Source organism: Camellia sinensis, chromosome 11 (assembly GCF_055761805.1).
Source record: "Camellia sinensis isolate YWXY chromosome 11, ASM5576180v1, whole genome shotgun sequence".
In the NCBI taxonomy this organism is placed as follows: Eukaryota; Viridiplantae; Streptophyta; class Magnoliopsida; order Ericales; family Theaceae; genus Camellia; species Camellia sinensis.
In genome coordinates, this window is record NC_138971.1 from 48,085,001 (window position 1) to 48,107,620 (window position 22,620).

A 22,620-nucleotide genomic window follows, 5' to 3' on the forward strand; every position below is an offset into this window, starting at 1 on the left:
TTGCCATTTTATGAATATTTTGTCCACGGGAACCGGCACCCATGTATACGCACGTTTTTCAAGACTTTCACCCTAAACACACAGGCCAACTTAATTTGGTGATACACACATCTTTCCCACTTTCACCCATTTTTTCTCAAAATCATATACATTTGCAATGTATTAAATGAGCAACAATGTTCAATGTACATGGATGAGAAATTAGTTTCAATTCTCCTAATCTTCATGCAATTTCTACAACAACCATAGCTATCCTCCATCAATAGCCCAAAGCAAATATTTCTAAATGGATATAAAATCTCCAATACAGATAAACTTTTCAAAATTCAAGATGTGAGCAATAATACATATTCAACTCCACCATCCATATCAATATCCATCCAATTTCACATTTCTAATATCAATTCCATTTATTTATACAAAATAAATATTTGAGACATTTAGGGCAAAACCCATTTTTTCTTCCAAAATTCATTCCAAATATCAAATCAACAATTCTAACACAACTCAACCTCATTTCCAGTCCCACAACCATTTTCAATACATCCAAATGAAAACCCCTCTTTTGATTTTAAACCAAAACCCTAGGTTTGTTCAAAACCTTCCAAAATCACAAGATTGTTTTATAAAAATAAATAGCTAAGTTAAAAATCATAAAAATATGGAGAGAATCCTCACCTCGAAGCTAGAAGACCAAGAAGAGAATGGAGAAACCTCAAGGAAGCCGAAATCCAACTTTGCTCGGATGAAAACGAAGCTCTAAGGGAGCTTTACCTTTTTCTTAAAGGGAGTAGGGTGAAGAAATCAATGGATCCAAGTGTTTTAGAAAAGAGAATGTGAGTTTTAGAGAGAGAGGGTATCAACTTAGGGTTTTTAGAAAGTTTAGAGGGAGAGAGATATGAAAAATTGATGTAAAATGGCCTTTTTACGAACTGATATACGCACAGCTAGCTCGAGAGCAAAACTTGTCACTCGAGCGATCAGACACAATAAGTTGTTCCGCTAGAGTGCAAGAAGCTTCGCTTGAGCGAAGAATACACACTCCCAGAAATTTTGTAGATAGAAGTCGTCGCTCGCGCGAAGAATACAAACTCCCAGTATTTTTTGCAGACCTGCAAAAGTACCAGAGTTCCATAAAGACCGTTGGTAGCTCGACCTTTTCGTGCCCCCCTTCGGAAGATGAATAAGCCCTACAGTATTGGACTCCCGCGGTTCTAAATCTGATTCCACAAGTGCAATGTGAAATAGATAAACTCCAAAGAGTCTAAATTCGGTAAATCTTTTGGAAAATCGATTTTGTATCAAAATACCAAAAATGATTGCTTTGCCAGATTTCAGAGTCGCCACCTAAATATATGATTTTGGGAAATTTAGGAAACTCATGATTCGTGCCAAAGGCCACATGTCCGTCATCACCAAGATTGTCTCAGCTCAGGAACTTAGGTACAAGAGGGGAAGGTCATGAATTGAGCACCCCCGCTCGTCCGATCAAAGATCGGCCTCTACTAATCATGATATGAATCTTGTGTACATTATATGCTCTTGTTTCGGTTTATTAGGCTAGTATTACTATGTGATGCGCACACACACAAGTATAGACTAATTTACAAGAATTGGAACACTTGATTCATGTTTGTTTTCAAAATTGTTTCAAAATATGTATCACTAAAAAAATTAATTGCGTATAAACATTACTTAAATTATTCCAATTCAAGCAATATGCCTTCATCCACAGGCATCCAAACAGTTTATCATTCAAGCATCTAGCCTCATGGCAAGCATGTTGGACATGGAAACAACCACATTGATGCAATATGCTAAAGCAAGTACAGGCTTACCTAGTACTCCAAGCCAAAAGAGAAACTAGTTAGAAAAATACATGATCCTAACTAGGCAATACGACTAATGCAACACATGCGATATGCAATTGATAGGCTCGGCTACTAATATAACATATGAATCAATTAAATAGCATGCGGTCTAAGCACGTATTCAAAGAAGCTTAAACTAACAATGCAAGTTAGAATGATGAACCGAGTCTAAATGCATGCAATACAAATGGATGCAAACATGAAGAATGCTAAACAAAACATGGCGCCCTAAACTAACCATCATAAGCAGTTACATAAACGGGAGAAGACGTGGGGGTGGAAGACATACACATTATTACATTGTTGCGCTCTCACGAAGGAGAGTCCGATTGAACTAACTAGCTAAGCTAATTAACTATGAATTAACTAATTATTACAAACCGAATGAAACTAACTATTCTAGCTAATTATTACAACATCACAACTAATTAACTATTCTAGCTAATTATTACAAATTGGAACTAACTAATTAACTACACTAATTAATTAATTACAAAATTCTAATTAGCCAACTAATTACAACATGAAGTAACTAAATTAACTACTCTATTCACTTTGCCTCGGAAAACGAGGAATGCTCATGCATGCACAGACTTTCCACCCGAAAAAGTCACTATTTCTGCTACTGAATGCCTTTATTGCACAGTAGAGCACTTGCATTGATTTCCACCTCCAGATCAACTCTGTTCTGCTTCATGCTACTGGATTTTGCAGTGGTGGTCGGTAAAGGGCCTGTTGTCCACTAGTGATGGCCTGCCGGCCACAGAAGATGGCCCGCTGACCACCAATAGAGGCCTGTCGGCCACTGCTAACTGAATAATCTGCTGCAACAGAGAGCAAATAGAATGGGGACAGTGTATTCTCAAAGGTTTGTTTGCACAATTTACCCCTCATTATTATTTGAATAGCTTAAAAAAGTAGTAAACTTGGTTTAGAAACCATCAATCTTTTGCAATTTCATTGCATGATGGCCTGTAAACCAAAGTGTGCAATTTCAATAAATGCAATAAAACAAGACTCTCAAAACCACATCCCTATCATGAAAGATCAAGGGGAGTAGTTGGCAATGAATCTTGAACTGTTTTCATCACTAATGAGTATGAAACGACTCAAGACTCAAGGGTTCAATTAACGTCCGATTGAACCATAACCAATTTTATTATCTTGCATCACTTTCAGTCCCAATTTTATTATTTCCATTTTAGATTACCATCCATTCTTTGGTCAATTGAGTCCAAAGGTGAATTTAAGTCCTCTAATGGAAAGAGGGCTCAAACCAAGAGTTGCTTTGGGCATGAAAGAGACATCATACCGTTGGTAATGAACCCCCAAAGGGATTAAACCATTAAGTATGACATCTCAATCTCATGCTTGAACAAACAAGTAGTTTGAAACCACTTTCAAAGAAAAACAAAAGCCAAGAAAGGAGGGAGGTTGAAGAGGTAATTAAGAGTTATCACAAGTATGAAAAGCCATAAATAAATGCAATCAACTCAAATTAGGTGGTGTCTAAGGCCTAAAACACCAAACTTATGAGGACAATTACACTATAAGCATGAAAAATAAAGCTCAAATGCAACAAGCACTTAGAAACAGTCCTAAAACAGTCGTAAATAAATCCTAAAACATGCTGAAATTAAGACAAAAAGAGCTAGAATAATAAGCTAAAACATGGAGCATGCTAGGGTAGCAAGCAAGACATAAGGAGGGAAGGCTAACCCTTCTAATTTTGGACTTCAAAACATGATTTTAGCCATTGAAATAACTCTGAAAATCAGTATTTAAAAGCTCAAAAAAAGATAGTGTAAAGACGGGAAACACAAGGGTAAAGGCCTTGAAAGCAAGGTCTAAAGAAGGGTGAACCACCCCTCAACCTTTGGTGACTTTAAAACCCAAGTTTCAGCCTAAAAATATATAGTTTTTACAGCCCAAAAACAGTTGGAAAATAGTAAGAAAAAAAGTACTTAAAACAAATAAAGAGGCAAAGCCTATACCTCTTAAAGAGGAGAACCAATTCCAAGCAATAAAACAAGGCAAACACACCCTCAAGAGCTCAAACAAGGCTCAAGGATACCTCAGCTCAAAGATGAAGAGATTTGGTTAACAATGTATAGGCAAAGGTGAAGAGTGTATAGGCAAAGGTTGAGAAATTTGTAAGAGAGAGAATTATAGAAAGGGAGAGAGAAAATTTTGCTCCAAAATTTTTGTAACCTCAAAACAAGAGAGGCGGCCCTCTTATATAGAAAACCAAGCCACTCCCTCAAAAACATCTAGCCATACACGTGGGAGCAGATGTAAGCATCTGTGCAAATAGGTGGCACAACTGTCACAAAATATCTGCAAAAGACATTGGTGGCTAGCAGCCCACTGCAGGGGCCGACAAGCCACAAAAGGTTACAGGCACAAAAACTCAAGGTTTTGGTTCAAAAACAAGGCAACAGGGGTGCAAGGTTTAAAAAGCTCAAACCTGTGGCATTCCGTTAAGGACCTCGAGCACTTGACAATCATATATACTCATCATTGGGTGTGCAAGCGATGACATCCAAGTCGCAAGGGCAGTCAAAAATGGGATGTCTACAATTGTCCCTCTTTGACAGAACTCAAAGTCATGAAATGACGTGAGTGAATGTCAAAACCCGAAGACAACCCATTTTGACAAGGCCGTAAGACTTGGACAAACAATCAAGACAAAAATAAATGGTTGCGCCTGCGGGCTGCCTACATATCCCTTTACAAGGAATCAAGCCAATGTAGTTTTGGGGCAAGATGTAAATGATATACGCAATGTAACTTTGAAAGCTGGACTCACATGCTTCACGAAGCCGACTATTTTGAAAACTCGTGATCATGCAAAATAATGCAATAAGTAATAACAGATGATAACAAGTAATAACAAGATATGAATAAGCAGCTTCAAGCTTAAAACCAACACAGGTTCCTTGTAAAAAGATCTAAAACACACTCTCTAACCATGCCAAAACACAAGACGAGGAAAGAAAAACACCGCTCAGGGTTGCGTTTCATGCATCCTGAGAAATTGAGAGACAAAAATCACTTAGGGTCGTGTTTCACACTTCTCGAGATAAAAACACGGCTCAAGGTCACACTTCACATGTCCTAAGAAACAGAGGAACGAAAATCGCTCGGGGTTGCGTTTCATGCATCCCGAAATAAAAGCCACTCAAGGTCGCGTTTCACTCGTCCTGAAAAATAAGAAAAACCGCTAAGACCCGCCTTTCACGCATCTCGAGAACACAAGAAGAACCGCTCGGGCTCGCACTTCACGCGTCCCGAGATAAAACAAAGAAGGGTGCAATAGATGCACAAAATGAGTAAATACAATAGATGCAGAAAGTGAACAAGTGCGATACATGCACAAAGTGAATGTGTGCGATAGATGCACAAAGTGAACCAGTGCGATAGATACACAAAGATGAACATGTGCGATAGATGCAGAAAGATGAATGATATTACAAATCAATATATATTCCATGCAAGATAAACAACCGATGTATGATGTTAATTGAAAGGATGTTCTATGCACAAAACAAAAGCATATTCTATGCAAAATAAGAGCACATTCTATGCAAAAAATAAGAGCATATTCTATGCATGAATCATAAACGATGCAGGTACGCATGTAACATATGTATATATGAAAATGCACATCCTATGCAACGGATGAGAACAAAGAAGTAATTTCAACAAGACGACTAAAACCAATATTCGGTGATGACCTCTTATTTACCTCTTGGAGATGTTTTAATATGTTAACAAAGGATACACCTCGTTCATGTTGGCAAGTGAGACACATTCGCATCGGAACACAGTTTTGAGCTCCCTTAGAAACAATCCGGACCCAACAGTGAACCTTCTACACACTTCTTGGGAAGCAAAGACACAAAATAGCATGAAGACACAGAGGAGGGCCACCGGTCACTCGCCGGCCACCAGGAGAATCTGCCGACCACCTGCCGGCCTCCATTTAGTCTTACCGGCCACCTGTCGGCCACCAATGGCATATTCGAGGCAAATAAGTCATTTTGCCTCGAGTCTTTAAATATAGAGCAAGGCACTTCATTTCCTCACTTCATCTTTCCCGTCTCTCTCTAGACACTTTCTCTCTTTAGATTCGTGTTTTATACGCATTTTCCAACGCCCCACGCAAACTTTTTTCGTAAAACCCTCTTTGTTCTCTACATTTTGAACCGATCAGATTTTGATTTCGACACTTTTTGTTGGATTTCCACCACTCTAAGCTTGTTCCCCTCAAGTTTCTCTCAAGTTTCGTGAACTTTCCCGGGCTTTGACTTTTTCTCCCATTTTCTCTCTCATAGGGTTGACTTTTTCAAAGTTTACCCTCTTTTTCTCCACTTTTCTCACTTTTCACCTACTTTTCACCCATTTTTCGAATGGCAAATGAAATTCCACACGACGGGGCTCCTCTAAAGGTTCCACATACATTCCCACCTGTTGCCGAGGTGGAGGAGCTGGTAGTTGCCGAGGCTGGCGAGGCGGCTCAAAGCATTGAGGCTGACCTTGAAGCGGAGTTTGAGCCCGAGGTTGAGCTAGAACCGCTACCATTGAGAGTACGGCCTTTTGATCTGACAAGATATTATCCCCGCATGCACATATTGCCACTCGAAGGCATTAGGCGCTTCAGTGACTTTTCTCGTGGTGTACCACAGGACCTCCTGCTGAAGGAGCCGGCCTCTCACCTTTCCTCCAGCGCTACTGAGGTATGAATTCTAGTTTCATGCATTCCTGCTTTTTCTTTTAACTGCATTTCTTGCAATGCCTTTCATATGACTGTACTTTTATCACTACCTTTCATCTTATTCATCTGTTCTTTGCCACAGGGAGATTCACGTACCTATAGGGGGTACGGAGTGACGACAACGAGGGATTGGTATGACGAGCTCCTTGTCGAGGTCCGTGACATCGTCGATGAGACTGGCTTAGGCCTTTTCTGCTCTGGCCGGACACCCGTCATTGTGCGTCGTCCTCTTCTAGGAGCGCTAGTGAAGAGGTGGTGGGACACCACCAACTCCTTCTACTTCTCCACTGCCAGGGAGATGACGATGACTCCGTACGACTTTGCCATGATCATAGGCTTAGGAGTAAGATGTGATCCGATCCCTTTTGACACCGACATGGGGGAGTAGGAGGCTGCTTGGATTGATCTGTTAGGAGTGTGCCCACATCTGTACCGGCCAGCCATGGTGAGGTACAGTTGGTTTGCTAAGTAGTTCTGAGGGAGCGAGCTCGAAACGCTATAGGAGATGGAGCAATATGCCCAGGGCTTCCTGATGTTTGTCCTTGGTACCACCTTGTTTTCAAACAGGTGGAACATTGTGGGCTTATATCTGTTGAGCACCCTGGTGACCCTTCTCCGAGTACGCTTCTATGACTAGAGCGGAGCTGGCCTCGCCACCCTATATGGCTATATGAGTTCTACCTCCCGCAAGAGGGAAGATCGGATCTGGCGAGCCTGGGATGTATACATTTCAGTTCCCTCTTTGTACTTTACCTCACATTTTTTGCTCTATATGTGTTCAACACTTGTGTTTTCTGCTTTGCACTTTCTATATCAGTTCATGCTGTGCTTTCTACTTTACACTTTCTATATATGTTCATGCTGTGTGCTTTCTGCTTTGCACTTTCTATATCTGTTCATGTCGTTAATAACATATCACTGCACTTTCCTTGCAGCTATGGGTTTATGCATATTTTCCAGCCCTTACTCCAAAGCCCATGGAGGACCTCCCCCCAATGGTTCCCTACTCGAGGCAATACGATGGCCGGTGTCAGCGCCGAAGTTGCGAGTTCTTTGCCTTCTTCTGCTATTATTTTGACACAGTGGCCGCCCACGAGGTAATCTGAAACACAGTCATTTTTGCTTTACAACTATTCTGATTCACATTTTGGTAACTGATAGCAACTAACAATATGTACACTCTCTGTTTGCAGATCACGTAGCAGCCTTGGGCCATGATGCCGACCAGGGTGCAGAACTAGTACGCGGAAGCGTGAGGCACATCGCGTTTCTGGATTTTGTTGGAGGGCCCCATCTGCCGGGCCTGGTTCTTGAGCGAGAGGTTCGTTTGCCAAACCATGGGCTTGTCAGATCCGGTCGTTCCGATGCCACCTCCAGAGTCTATAAGGTCAACGGATAACCTATTTGTAGACGCAGTCATTCAGTTCATGGTGGGCTTGGATGCTAATTTATTCAAAGACAAGGGCGACTACGCAACCTTTATTGAAACCCACCTCATGCCACCTCTAACAAGTGCTCACACAAGCGAGGGGGCTCGGGTTCCTGCGGCAGGCGAAGCGATTTAGGCGATTAGGGCCCATGCTAGAGGGGCTCCCTCTGTTGAGCAGACCATTCGTTGGCCAGAGCTTCCCATTACGCTTACATGCTGGAGGCCTACCGGGACTACTTATCAGATTTTGATTGAGCCGGCAGAGGCAGGGCACGAGCTTATCGGAGTTCAAGGCTCATCCTAGGTATAAACCACACTTTACCATTTACTCTCCACATTTCATTTCATATATGTTTATTGCAGACATTGATTACCTAAATGCACTTGCAGGCATCTATAGAGTATGCTGGGAGAGCTCTCGAGTTGGTGGCTTCTCTGATAGGGATGGTGCAAAGGAAGAAGATGTTGCTTCATCTCCACGGTATCTAGGTAATTTCCTTCAGTTCACGCTTCATGCTATCTGATTTCCACTGATACATTGGCATTTCAAGTGTAGTCTTTTCAACTGTAGTCTTTCCTAAACTGCACTAATACACTGCATTGACACACTGCATTCACACACTATACTCATATTGTATCCATATCGTATCTGATATCTGCATACCACTTATTCTACATACTATGCATGTATTTGATACACACAATGTAGCTGATATGTTGACAACTGTCTTTCCAGGTTCCAGGGGGACCAGTAGCAGCACCAGCACCAGCACCGGCAGCACCTCCTCCACCAGCAGGGAGGGGAGAGAGACAAGCTCCAATACGCGGCCGAGATGTGAGCCGCGGTCGAGGCAGGGATAGGGGCACCCGAGGCCAGAGTACTCCTCCAGAGCCCATTTTAAGCAATGATGATGCTGAGACCAATGACTTTAAGGAGGCAGTGAGTCAGCATTCTGAGTCGTTCGAGAGTAGAGATAATGGTGCTGGCTCGAGGGCCGAGAGCGGAGGGGACGCCGAGGCAAATTCTGAGGCAGAGAGCAGAGATGATACCGCCTCCGGTTCAGAGTCTGATTCAAACAGCGGTGCTGATGGAGATAGTGCTCTCGAGTCCTCCCTTCCGAGGAAAAGGACGAAGATTGGCGCTGATTTTTTGTACCTTTTACTTAGTTTCTTTTTGTTTGGTAGCATTAGCACATGTATAGCTTCAGATAGGTTTTATTTTGCTTTGAAACTTGTACTCCTCTTTTGTAAAAACCATGATCGGAATAAAACCTCGTAGTTTTTATAAAAAGTGTTGTTATTTTTCCATCATGAGCACCATATTTGCATGGAATGGACATGGAATCGAATTGGCCAATAGAGCGCTTGATTGAAACAATGTTCTTAAATCGGGTAATGAGCCGACCAACAACCAAAATACAAAATACAACACACAACTCGATAAGCAAAGCAGAAATAACTCAAATACAAATAAACCAACTTGCTAAAACTAAAAGACTCAAAACAAGACTTTGAAACACTCAAAGATCAAGACAAAACACATGCTTAGCACTGCCCAGCACACAAGTGGACGGCAGGATAGAAAAGGGACTGCCAACCAGAGAAGAAGATTGCCGGCCAGAGAGGGTGGCCTGCCGACCACAAGAGGTGGCCGAGAAACCTCCAGATTGTTGACAGTTGGCTTCCACTCACAGCCGTATCTTCTACAAAAGGTTCAGCTTCGTGATTTCTTCTCCAAAACTTCATTTCAACTACAATTTCTTCCACAAATGGAGCTATTTTTTGCCAAAAAGCTCGTGGATTGGATAGCTAATTTAGATAGCATGGAAAAGGTAAATTTCTAGGGTTTCGACATAAATGCACTTTTTCCGTTGAGCCGAACTCCACTTTGTTTTCTATTCCTCCATGTCGCGGCTCGATGTTGGGACCCAATTACACATGTCTTTCGCTTCGGTGGACAAGAAATATACCCAACATTTGAAGAATTTCAGGCATTAATGGAAATCTTGACATGATGATAAAATCATACATCAGTCCCGTTTTGGCCACGCACAAGCTTTGGGATAGATGTGTGGGCTCACTCTGCATGAGGCTTGATCTTTGGCCCATAATGGAGAGCTAGACATTCCCAGCTTGGTTCATCGATTTTTCGATATTGGTGACAGAGGCGACCTTTTCTGGCGAGGTTTTCAGTAACATGCTCTCTGCTTATGTATGCTTGCTCATTTCCTTCTTGCCCCTAGTTTCGGAGGATCTAGCATTCGGCTGATCGAAGTGGCCCAAGGTTTGAAAGAAGGTAAGAGTTGTATTGGTTTGGCACTGGCCGAGACTTTGATGGGTTTAGACGCCTTTCAGCGGTGAGAGACTACCAGATTCACGGGGAGTCCACTACTTCTTCAGGTATTGTTTTCCACCCTTTCTCATATGTGTTTCTCATATCATTCGACACTCATGCTCTATTTTTCTCTCAAAGCCCTTTTCTCACTTTTCTCTTAACATACATCTCTCTATTCTTTAATCTCTCTTTTCTTTCATGCCTTCCCAGGTGTGGCTTATGGATAAGCTGAAGGTAGTAGACTCTTGCCCTGAGTACTCAGCTCGAGGTTACTTCTTCCACCACCGACTAGTGGATTTCTCGAACGAGGGATAGTGGTGCAATTGGATGTGCAACAGGTCTGCTACTGACATAGCTTGGCACTACCTCTGGCTTAATTTGACTGAGATGAGTTACAACATGGCTCGGCAACCTGGCATATAGTTGATCGGCCTTACGCACTGCGTGTTCTACTTTCCCTTCCGGTTCAGACGTCAGTTTGGACATGATCAAACCCGCCCAGAGGAGAGGGTAGAGTACCTAGTTTCATTCCCCATCCATGGCTCACACTTGGCTAGGTACCTCACTACTTAGAGGACGAGAGAGCTTTTGGCCCCTGCCCCTAGTTTCAATTATGCCCTTTCTGGTGAATGCTTGGCTTGGCTCGAGAATAAGGCATAAACTGGGCCCACTTTGGCTTCAGAAACTTCCACAGGCACGAGCAGGGGATGCAGGAGCACCTGACTCACCTATGCCCCTAGTATATTGTTTTAACCTTTATTTTCAAGTTTTTATGATGTAATAAAAGCAACTTTGATTTGTATCAGAGAGTTGGAGAACTTTTATGTTGAAATCAATGAAATTAAAGTTGTGAGCACTGAAAATTTTCCTTTTGGTCCAAAAATGGTCTAAGTTGTAAAGGTAAAATTTGAACAAAATCAATTTTTATTAAAACTTTCCAAAACCATTTTCGAAAAGGATCACCACTTGACAAGCACGGAATCAATCCTTAAGATGTACAACTCCGAATCAAAAGATCAGAAATGCCCCTGATTGAACACTAATGCTCTGCATTGTAACCAGCTCCTCTCTCAGAGTAAAGATCACAACCGAACTCTTAGGTAAAGAACAGACAAAGATGACCTGATCAGACATATGGACAGGACAGTTGAGTTGGAGGTGATTACGGCCGAACTTCAAGATGAAGTTGCCTACGTATCCCGAAGATGGGAATCAGGCCTTACGTAGTTCGATTCAGGTTCACTTGAGTATTAACGCTCTCCTTTTGTGCTCTAACTTTTGCCAAAGTCGTCATTTAGGATTTTCAACCTTGCGAGCTCAGTTTTTCTTTATTTCTAATTTTTCATGCTCTAACTTTTGCCTAGGTCGTCCTTCCGGGTTTTCAGCCTAGAGAGCCTCTCAGGGATAGTATTTCTTCAACTTGTCCATGTTGATTGGTTGTGAAAATTCTAAGCCATCTAAGTCCATGAGAATAACAGCTTCACTCGACCAGATAGCTTTGATCATGTAAGGACCAGTCCCATTGGGTCTGAACTTGCCCTTAGGGTCATGAATAGGAGCTCGGTTGTCCTTCAGCATCATATCTTTCTCTTTGAGATTCTGGGACCTAACTTTCTTGTTAAAAGTCTTGGAAATTCTACGCTGGCAGCCCTGAATATGATACAATGCCTTCAGTCATCTCTCATCAAAAAGCATCAACTCCTCAAATTTGCTTTGCTACTAGTTCGCCTCCGCTATCTAACACTCAGCCATAACTCGCAGCGACGGGACTTCTATTTCAATTAGCAAAACAGCTTCCATCCCGTAGATAAGAGAATAAGGAGTTGCCCCTGTAGATATCCGGATTGAAGTTCTATAGCCCCAGAGTGCGAATGGCAATTTATCTGGCCAGTCCCTGTAGGTCTCCACCATCTTCTGCAAAATGTTCTTGATGTTCTTGTTGGCTGCTAACAGCTCCATTGGTTTGCGGCCTGTATGTAGATGACTTATGAAAAGCCATATTGTACTTCTCTAACAAGTCTATCACCTCTTTCTTGAAGTGGGAGCCATTATTTGATATAATCTCGTTTGGGACTCCGTACCGGCAAATGATATTGTTTCTGATGAACTTGGCCACATGTGATGCTTTCAACACTGCATAAGACTGAGCTTCCACCCACTTTGTAAAGTAATCAATTGTCACCAAGATGTATTCATGCCTATTTGACCCTTTTGGTGTGACTGTACCGATAATGTTGATTCCCCAGATTAAGAAAGGTCATGGCGAAGTCATGTTGGACAGTTTTGACGGCGGGATGTTCATGCAATTAGCATGAATTTCGCATTTGTGGTATTGCCGAACAAAGCCAATACAATCCTCCTCCATGGTAGACCAGGAGTAACCTTGCCTAAGAATCTTCCGAGCTAGCATCACTCCGTTCATGTGCGCTCCGCACTCTCCATCGTGGATAGCCTCCATCAGGTGCTTTGATTCTTCTTCTTCGACACACAACTTGTGCATTCCCAGATGACCCTTTTTATACAGTTTACCTCAGCAGATGATAAATTGGACAGCTATTCGCCGTATTCCCCTTTTGTCTTTGGCATTTGCCCTTGGTGAATAAATCTCCTTTTCCAAGAAGTTCCAAATATCATAGTACCAAGGATTTTTGTCTTGCGCTTCATCTATTACGGCGATAGTTTCATAAGCCGGCTTGTATTTCTGCTCGATGATAATTAGACGCATCCGGACTCCAAGTGGGATGTCTACTATGGAAGATAGAGTTGCTAAAGTATCAGCGAACCTGTTGTTCTCTCTCAGTAGATGCGTGAAAGTCAGCTTTTCAAACCTAGGAATCAGAACATTCAGGGTCTAGTGATAAACCTTCATCTTTTCTTTTTTGACTTTCCAGTCTTCATTTGCTTGAGAAACAATTAAGTTCAAGTCCCCAATAATATCCAATCTTTTTGCCCCTAGTTCCAGGGCGGCTTCTAAACCAACGATACACGCTTCATATTCTGCTTCATTATTGGACACCTTGAATCGGAGTTTGAAGGCTAAAGGTATATGCCATACTAATTGGACGCTCCATCAAAGTACATCGTCCAAGTCTCTTCTTCAACTTGCAGAATAGCTTCATCTGGGAACAAGTATTCCACCACTTCATCTCCTTCTTCTAGGTGATCTGCCAAGAGCTCCGCTAAAACTCTTCCCTTGACCGACTTGCAGGTGACATATTTGAGATCAAATTCAGAGAGAATAAGAAACTAACGGGCTAGCTTTCCCGTAAATGCCGGTTTCTGAAAGAGATATTTAATAGGGTCTAATCTCGAAACCAGAATTACAAAGTGAGCTAACAAGTAACGCCTCAACTTCCTGGTAGCCCATACCAAGGCTAGGCAAGCTTTTTCCAACGGAGTATAGCGAGTCTCGTAATCCATCGTTTTCTTGCTCAAGTAGTAGATGGCTTTCTCCACCCTATATTCAGATTCCTGAGCAAGCATGCATCTCATAGTCGCGTCTGTCACTGACAGGTACAGAATCAAAGGCTTCCCCGACTCTGGCAGCGACAACACGAGCGGATTCTAGAGGTACTGCTTAACCTACTCAAAGGCAAATTGACATCGATCATCCCATCGGAATTCCTTCCCTTTCTTCAGGAGACCAAATAGTGGTTCACAAGTCAAGGTTAATTTGGAAATAAACCATCTTATGAATTGCACTTTACCTAGAAAGCCTCGCACCTCCTTTTTAGTCCTTGGTGGTGGCATTTCTAAAATGGCCTTGATTTTGGAAGGATCTACTTCGATGTCCCTCTATGTGATCAAAAAACCCAGCATTTTCCCTACTGTTATGCTGAAGGTGCATTTCTGCGGGTTTAACCTCAATTTGTATTCTCTGATCCATTGAAAGAACTTCTACAAGGCGATGTAATGGCCCTCTCTTTCCTTGGACTTGATAATCATGCCGTCCACGTACACCTTGACCTCTTTGTGGATCATATCATGCAGAATGGTGGTCGCAGCCCTCTGATAGGTAGCCCCGACATTCTTCAGCCCAAACGGCATAACCCGATAGCAGTAAGTACCCCACGGCGTAGTCAATGCAGTCTTCTCTTTGTCCTCGGGTGCCATCAGAATCTAGTTATACCCGGAAAATCCATCCATAAAGGATAGTAATGCATGGCCTGCAGTAAAATCTACTAATTCATTAATGTGCGGCAAAGGAAAGTCATCCTTCAAACTGGCTCTGTTCAAGTTCCAAAAGTCCACACATACCCAGATTCTACCATCCTTTTTCGACACTGGGACAATGTTGGCCAACCAAGTTGGATACTCAGATACTAATAAGAAAGCTGCCTCGATCTGCTTGGTGACCTCTTCCTTGATTTTCAACGCCCAATCCAGACGGATTCTACGCAACTTCTACTTGACGGGTCAGTCCTCGGGGTCAAGAGGGATCCGATACTGTACAATCTCAGGATCGATTCCAGGCATGTCTTCGTAAGACCACGCGAAAACATCTTTGAAATCTTTTAATAAAGTGGCTAAGCGCTCGCGCTCCTCCGAAGATAACGTGGACCCGATCTGGACCAGACGCGGATCCTTATCAGTACCTACATTGATAGCAATGATTTCATCAGCACAGGGTTTTACAAACCTCTCTTTCTCTCGATTAATCAAATTTTTCAAAACCAGAGGAATTTCTTCCCCTTTGTTTTCCTTAAAATTATAAAAATCTTGGTCAATACAATAAATAAGCGGAACATAGAAATACTCAGAATCGACAACGTTTTCATTCATAAGATCCAGATCTTCGGTTACAACCAACTCAAAAGAAAAAGAAAACGAGGACCTGGACAAGACCTTGGCATCCAAGTTATCACCCCTGAGAATACTGGACTCAGACTCAGAAGAACCAGAATCTGATTTCGACTCCACAAACTGAGTGGAATCAGATTCTAGCTCATCACCCGACTCAGAACTAGACAAATAGCCCTCCTCTAACTGTCAGATAAGAGATGGTGCTTCTGATGCATCCAAAATACTGCTGGATGGGTTCACACCCGGTTGTTCCCCAATCATAGAGATGGTAAGGTTATCCCCTAAGTTCTCTGAGTCAGCCGCAGGATCTGTAAGGAGACATGCCAGTGCTGTCCCTACTCCATGTTCGCTGTTGTCTGAGTCATTTTCCATGCTCTGTTCAACTTCAGTACAAGGTTCAGCCTTTTCCTCGGTATCACTATCTTGTAGTTGCAGGTCAAAGAAGATTTCGAACCCAAGAACATGTTGTCTCGTGGAATTTATCCAGGGCTCAAGAAAGCCCCAAAAGGGGAAATATTCTCCCTCCCGAACAAAGCAGCCATTCAACGTTCCCCGGATTGGCCTATGGATGAGCTTATAGTGTTTCCTGGCCTGCTTGGCTTTGGCTCTGCCTCTGATTTCTTCTCTTTTCCTGATCTAGTCCTCTTTGGTTGGTACATAACCTAGACCAAAGGTATGTGGATTGTGCAGCACATCAGTCAATGCTGTGACACCTTTCCGACCACTTCTTGCAAGTCCTATTCCTAGCATATACTATAATTTGTTCATGAGATAGACAGACTAGGTGCTGACATACATGCCCTCATCAACGGCCAAAATGGTCTGCACTACCCGGGCCTCAGCCAGAGTGAACCCTGAGAGGAATACATCCTCCTTGCCATGAGTGATTTCCAACACTGGTGTAGTTACCTCTGGCAGCTGGTGAATAGATGAATTCCCAAAAACAATCGTCACTCCTTTCCTATGAAGGTATTTCAACATTTGGTGGAGGGTGGAGGAGACAGCTTTCACTTGATGCAACTAGGGCCTCCCTAGCAGTAAGTTGAAGGTAGCCGACACGTCTAGGACATGGAACTCGACATCTTGCTAAGCTGGGCCCACCTAGACTCTGATTTGCAACGTGCCCATGACCTCCCTGCTCATATTATCATATGCCCGAATTACTTGGGCTGTAGGCACAAAGTCCGCTGGTCTAAGGCCGATTACATAAGCCATGCAGGAAGGATAGACATTAATGGCCAAACCGGTGTCTATCAACACCATCGGTACCTATTTTTCCCTACACTCAACAAATATGTACAAGGGTTTGTTGTGTGCTAAGCCTTCCAGCAGCAATTCTTTGTCAGAAAAGGTTAGGGTTGGCCTGGCGCCACTTGGGAAGACCAATCCCATAAGCTGTTCAGGAGTAGTGTCAATGGACAATTTAGCTTTGTCCATTGCTGACAGTACCACCTGTCGATATACCGGGGAGGCCATGAGGAGACCCCAAATTGATATGTCAACTTGGATTTCTTAAGCTTCTTTAACACTGCCTTTTCCTCCAACTGTTTCTCTTTTTGTTTCTCAACCTCTCTGTCTTTCCCAGATGCCTCAGCTTGATCTAAGTGTGGTGGCTTAAAATACCGCCCACTTCTTGTCATGTGATCTATCTCTTGAGCGTACTACGTGTTGTCTAGAAGGCACTGACCCCAATCTTTGTCAGTATAAGCCAGAAGTAAATCGTCATCCTCTCACCATACACCTTCAGCAACCGACAAATAGTTGTTCGGCTCCATTCAGATCACTTTCACATCACAATTATCCCCCACAGGATGTTGGGCCAGTACTACTTCCAGGTTGTCTTCAACCCTCTCTTGTTCAAACTGCTTCAATGCAACTTCTTGTTCTATGTCCACGGTGCTCACAGCGTCCAGTTCCTGAGCTAAATTTTCCATGCCAGCATTCTCCGGCAGTTTTCCCTTTTCATCGGCCATTCCGACCACTATAGTAAGTCCTGCTTCCTTTTTCTCCAGTTTCATTTCAATTCCTTCTTCCCTATCTGGCTCATCACTCAGTCACCCAGAGTTGTCGGTTGATCCATTCAAATGGAACCAGTCGATCCACACATCCCCTTGATCTTGTTCATCAAAGAACTGCAGGTTGTCTAGATCATCCTCAAGTTTTGCCAAATTATCCAACCCTTGGCTTGGGCCATCCTCCCTAACCACATTAACCTCTACTATAATTGGCAACACCAATTCTGGCTTGATTTGACCAATCAGCATAATGTAGCAGCTTGGATCATACACCCCCTTAGGTAAGTCCTCAAAGCTCTCAGGCAACGAACTTGTATTCTCCTCTAAGGCCAGCCTCCCTTCTACTGCAACTGTCACCACCATAGGCTTAGGTTGAAATGCGGACGTGTCTATCATGCACAATTATGTGCTTTCAGGAATGAACACCGTCAGTCTGGATAGGTGGGAAGAGGTAATATATACGCTGGGGTCATAGGAGATGGCCAGTGTATGGATTAGGTTTAGATTTTGAGGTGGAGGAACTTGATTGTGGGTCGGGAGAGGGTTTGTAGTTACAGTTGGTTTTTAGGGGGATGCGATCACCTTGTTGTCAATAAGATCTTGAATCTCATGATGTAGTAGGAAGCATTGGTTAGTATCGTGACCATGTTGCTAGTGAAACGCGCAGTTCTTCATTGGGGTGTGTTTAGGTGAAAGAGGATTGGGCAGTGGGCGAGGCTCTAATGGTTTGAGGTGCCCCTTTTTGACGAACACCTTCATGGCTTGAGACAAGGTCATGTAGAGTTGGGTAAAAGTCCACTGGGATCGGACAGGGTTGGCTGAAGTTTATGGAGCTGTATTGGCAAAGGGATTGGCAATCTTGGTTGTGGTGGTGACAACACTCACATCTGACGGCCTCGCAGCTGTGCTACCACTGGTGGTAGCATTGGAACTGCGCATAAAAAGCCTTTTTGCTTGCTCTTTCTCATCAGTAATCAACCCTTGTTTTATGGGGTCTTCAATTTGAACCCCCATCTCATAAAGTTCAATGAATGTGAACAGAGGTAGGACAATCATTTTCTGCAACGACTTCCCATGCAGATTGCGGACTACCATCCTTATCTGATCTTTCTCAGAAGGCCTTGTGGTCATCATTGAGGCCTTAGCTCTCCACCTCGTCACAAATTCAAAAAAGCCCTCTTTCGGCTCTTGGCGCGTTGTTTCAAGGTCACGTATTGTGACCTCGATTTGCGTGTTATACAAATACTGTGCGATGAAGGCCTCAGCCATCTCCTCCTAACTCTGCTTAACAGAATCCTCCAACTTCGCATATTATATGGCCGCTATTCCCGACATAGTTCGGCCAAAAAGAGACAGCTTCTGCAATCTGGTCAGGCCTATCGGCCACAGGATGTTTGAAAATAGCCGTAGATGAACCATGGGATCTTCGGAGCCATTAAACCGATTAATGTGTGGCATTTTGAACCGATCTGGCAATGTCACTGTAGAGTCAGTATACCCATCTTCTATGTCGGGAATGGAGTTAACCTCTTGTGCTCTCTTGAATAGCTTCTCCAGCTTGTTGACCTTAAGCACAGTTGTGCCCGTTTGTTTTCAGAGATAGAATGAAGGGGATTCATAGTGAGGGGATTCATAGTGAGGAATTGTTAAATTATTTTTATATAAAATAATAAAACAAATAAAAAAATATAAAAAATTAAACATTATATTTAATAAAAAATTCCCAATATATAAAAAATAAAAAAAAATCTAATCCCCTCACTATTTTTCTAATACCATCTCTACCTCCTCCTTACCAATCTCCCTTCCAAGGGGACTACTAATACCAAGGGATTAATAGTCCCCTCCTCATCTCTCAAAACAAACACCCCATTAGTAATACCAAGGGATTAGTAATCCCAATCCCCTCCCTATAACCCCAAACAAACGGGCCTTGGGTCAACTTCAAATTCAAATGGAGCTTCAGTTTGGTACACAAGTGTTTTGGAGGCTTGTGGTGGGATTGGCTCTACCTGATTTCCTTGATTCTCTTGGACATTAGCAGTATGGGCAGTGGTCTAGGTGCTAGGATACCCGTGGGAGGTGCATGAGATGCAGAAGCCACTGCTGGCTGTGGTTGTTGTTGTTGCAGCCTGTTTATTACCTCAGCCTGATGGGCTATAACCTCGCCTGACAAGTAGCATCTTGTTGTAGGGTTTCGACTGTTTGTTACAGATAGTGGATCAATTCCTCCATACTGGCTCGGAGATATTGTGTCATCGGAATAGGCGAGTGATCTTGTGCTGGCCTAGATGTAGAAGATTATCCCTGAGCCTAACTGGATGCAGGTGAATTGAGAGGTGACTACTGTAAAAACTGAACCGGAGAATTCTGCCTGACTCTCGTCCATCTTGTAACCGGTGGGAGCGAAGTAAACACGGGCTGTCCCCTAACAAGATCTCCGGCTTTGCAAAGCCTTCTGACTCGGGTCCAAAGTACCTGGGGGATATCCAAACTTTCTGAAGCTATGGTGTTATACTACCTAGCAAAAAGAAATAAAGCAAAAAGAAACAGTAATAAAAAACCGCACAGCACCTCAGCTAATGATGTTACTAACACAGATGTAATCAAAACTATAGGACTACACTCAACATTGAATTCTACCCCCAAAATGGATACCAAACTTGTAACTGATACGTACATTCTTGTACAGTTTCACTATAAAGCACATACCACTTATGTGAGAGCAAAAACACCCCTATGAGGAGGTAGGGTTACCTTGTCCTAGTTTCGTCAGGAACTAGGGTTCACTATTCAAACAAAGCGGTTTCACGCAATCCTGTATTCGAGTGAGCATCATGCCCTAGTTTGGAACAGTCTCTATGGCTTTTCGATATGCAACTAGACCAAATAGTCAAAAATGGTACCTCAGCAAGATCACCTAATATACCTCTCGCACTTAACACCGAGAAGTAAAAGGAGGATCAAACGGTACAACGGTAGTCTAGATCCAAGGGTTGTGTTCCCAACATGGCAAAGCCCATGATTGGTCAGCCTTTTGGCAAGCCTTTTTGGGCAAGCCTCCGGCAAACCGTCCAGGAATAGCAGATGGAAAACACAGTGACTTAAACGCACCAACGCAAACGCAATGCAAAGAACATATAAGTGTAGATAAAATTTCACATCATGAATTTCAAGTCAAGTTCTCTAATTCCAAGCAGAGTTGCTAGAAACTGTAGCTCAACTTTTTCGCGCCTCCTTTCGGAAGACGAATAAGCCTTACAGTATCGGACTCTCATGGTTCTAAATCTAATTCCACAAGTGCAATGTGAAATAGATAAACACCAAAGAGTCCCAATCCGGCAAATCTTTTAGAAAATCAATTTTGAATCAAAACGCCAAAAATGGACTGTTTTGCTAGATTTCAGAGTCGTCACCTAAATATTTGATTTTGAAAAATTTAGGAAACCCATGACTCGTGCCAAATGCCACATATCCGTCATCACCAAGATTGTCTCGGCTTGGGAACTTCGGTACATGAGGGAAAGGTCATGAATTGAGCACCCCCGCTCGCTCGATCAATGATCATCCTCTACTAATCATGATGTGAATCTTATGTACATTATATGCTCTTGCTCCGGTTTATTAGGCTAGCATTACTAGGTGATGCGCACACACACAAGTATAGACTAATTTACAAGAATTGGAACACTTGATTCATATTTATTTTGAAAATTGTTTCGAAATATGCATCACTTGAAAAAGTGATCGCATATAAACATTACTCAAATTATTCCAATTCAAGCAATAAGCCTTCATCCACAGGTATCCAAACAGTTTATCATTTAAGCATTTAGCCTCATGGCAAGCATGTTAGACGTGGCAACAACCACATTGATGCAATATGCTAAAGCCAGTAAAGGCTTACCTAGTACTCCAAGCCAAAAGAGAAACTAATTAGAAAAATGCATGATCCTCACTAGGCAATATGACTAATGCAACACATACAATATGCAATTGATAGGCTTGGCTACTAATATAGCATATGAATCAATTAAATAGCATGCGGTCTAAGCACGTATTCAAAGAAGCTTAAACTAACAATGCAAGTTAGAATGATGAACCGAGCCTCAATACATGCAATACAAATGGATGGAAACATGAAGAATTCTAAACAAAACATGATGCCCTAAACTAACCATCATAAGTAGTTAAATAAAAGGGAGAAAAATGTGGGGTTGGAAGGCATACACATTATTACATTATTGCGCTCTCACGAAAGAGAGTCCGAATGAACTAACTAGTTAAGCTAATTAACTATGAATTAACTAATTATTACAAACCGAATGAAACTAACTATTCTAACTAGTTATTACAACAACACAACTAATTAACTATTCTAGCTAATTATTACAAATTAGAACTAACTAATTAATTAATTACCAAATCCTAATTAGCCAACTAATTACAACATGAAGTAACTAAATTAATTGCTCTAATCACTTCGCCTCGAGAAACGAGGAATGCTCATGCATGCACAGACTTTCCACCCGAAAAAGTCATTGTTTCTGCTACTGAATGCCTATGTTGTACAGTAGAGCACTTGCATTAATTTCTACCTCCAGATCAACTCTGTTCTGCTGGGGAGTATACTGCTGGATTTTGTACTGGTGGCCGGCAAAGGGCCTGTCGTCCATTAGTGATGGCCTGTCGGCCACTGCTGATTGAATAATCCTGCTGCAACAGAGAGCAAATAAAACAGGGACAGTGTATTCTCAAAGGTTTGTTTGCATAATTTACCCCTCATTATCATTTGAACAGCTCAAAGGAGTAGTAAACTTGGTTCACAAACCATCAATCTTTGTAATTTCATTGCATGATGGCCTATAAACCAAAGTGTGCAATTTTAATAAATGCAATAAAACAAGACTCTCAAAACCACCTCTCTATCATGAAAGATCAAGGGGAGTAGTTGGCAATGAATCTTGAACTGTTTTCATCACTAATGAGTATGAAACAACTCAAGACTCAAGGGTTCAATTAACGTCCGATTGAACCCTAACCAATTTTATTATCTTGCATCACTTTTAGTCCCAATTTTATTATTTCCATTTTAGATTACCATCCATTCTTTAGTCAATTGAGTCCAAAGGTGAATTTTAGTCCTCTAATGGAAAGAGGGCTCAAACCAAGAGTTATTTTGGGCATGAAAGAGACATCATACTGTTGGTAATGAACCCCCAAAGGGATTAAACCATTAAGCATGACATCTCAATCTCATGCTTGAACAAACAAGTAGTTTGAAACCACTTTCAAAGCAAAACAAAAGTCAAGAAAGGAGGGAGGTTGCACAAGGGTAAAGGCCTTAAAAGCAAGGTGTAAAGAAGGGTGAACCACCCCTCAACCTTTAG